Below are 1697 nucleotides of genomic sequence, written 5' to 3'. Positions count from 1 at the left end.
GAGAAGTGTACTCGGGGTGGGGGGGTGGAGGGAAGGGACGTGGGAATTGTATACTAATGAAGGAATTTTTTTTCTTTTTTTTTTTCTCTCTTCGGAGGGGGAAGCGAGCTGGTGGGGAGGGGTGGGAAGGGAGAAAATTGCAGCAATGAATGAATGGAAATCCAAAACCTCTGTAAAAAAATAAGAAATTATTTTAAAAAATTAAAAAAAATTTTAAAACGGTCAATACAACAAAAGGACATATCAATAATGAGTATGCACCAAATGAAAGACCTATAAAATATATAAAATAAACATTAACTAAAGTGGGAAAGGAAATAGAGAACACTACTATAGTACTTGGAGACTTCAATACACCCCTCTCAAGAAAAGATAGAACTACCAGAAAGAAACTCAACAAATACATTAAAGAATTAAACCACACAATGAACCAACTCAATCTCATAGGCATTTATAGGCAAATGCACCCCAAAAAGCACAGTATACCTTCTCCAATGTGCATGGAACGTTCCGCAGAATACATCACATTTTACATCACCAGACAAGCATCAAAAAATTTAAAAACGTAGAAATAATACAATGCATCTTCTGAAAACACAATACCACAAAATTAGAAATTAAAAACAAGAGGATAAATATGGAGAAAAAAAATCATACATTTGGAAGCTGAACAACACCTTGCTTGAACATGACTGGGCACTAGAAGAAATAAAAAATGACATTAAAAAGTTTCTGAAACGACAATGAAAACTCCACTTAACCAAAAACTCTGGGAAAGAGCCAAATTGGCAAAGAGGCAGTAAAATTATCTCTCTATGCAGTAATCAGAGGTCAATTTATAGCAATAAGCAAACACATCAAAAGGCAGGAAAAATTGGCCATAGACTCTCTAACCCAAATCTCCAACAAATCGAAAAAGAACAGCAAGAAAACCCAGCACCCGCTAAAAATCTTAAAATTATAGAAATTAGAGCAGAAATTAGGGAGCTCTAAGGGCTTAGTGGCAAGAAGCTGCACTGCAATCCCAGAGGAAAACTGGAAAACAATTGAAACCATAAACAAAACCAGGAGATAGTTCTTTGAGAAGGTCAATAAAATCAACAAACCACTAACAAAACTAACAAAAGAAAAAAGGAAAAGACAGAAATAATCCGAATAAGAGATGAATCGGACAACAGAACCAATTAAAATAAAAAGGCTAACTTTAGAATATTATGAAAAACCTATACTCGGACCAGGAGGCAGTCGTCAGAACAGAGCAAGGGAACACTGCATGGTTGAAAATTGGGAAGGGCAGGGAGCTCTGGTGGCCTAGTGGCCAGGAGCTGCAACTACAATCCCAGAGGCCCAGAGACACACGGTTCGAATCCACCAGATGCTCTGCCGGGAAAAGGAGAGACAATCTCCTGTACCAGTCAGATCTGATTTGACGGTACACTCACACAAAAATAAAATAAAATTAAAAAAAAGAAAATTGGGAAGGGCGTACGCCAGGGATGCATCCTATCTTCATACCTTTTCAAACTATATGCAGAACAGATTATCCGGGAGGCTGGGCTCTGTGAGGAGAAATGTGGGGTCAAGATTGGTGGACGGTTTATCAACAATCTGCGTTACGCAGATGACACAACCCTGCTTGCTGAAACTGAAGAGGACCTGAAGCACCTGCTGCAGAGGGTCAAGGACTGCAGCCTACA

The sequence above is a fragment of the Elephantulus edwardii genome, unplaced genomic scaffold (assembly GCF_000299155.1).
Source record: "Elephantulus edwardii isolate Elephantulus edwardi_28Jun2011 unplaced genomic scaffold, EleEdw1.0 scaffold00314, whole genome shotgun sequence".
In the NCBI taxonomy this organism is placed as follows: Eukaryota; Metazoa; Chordata; class Mammalia; order Macroscelidea; family Macroscelididae; genus Elephantulus; species Elephantulus edwardii.
This window is presented reverse-complemented; position numbering follows the sequence as displayed.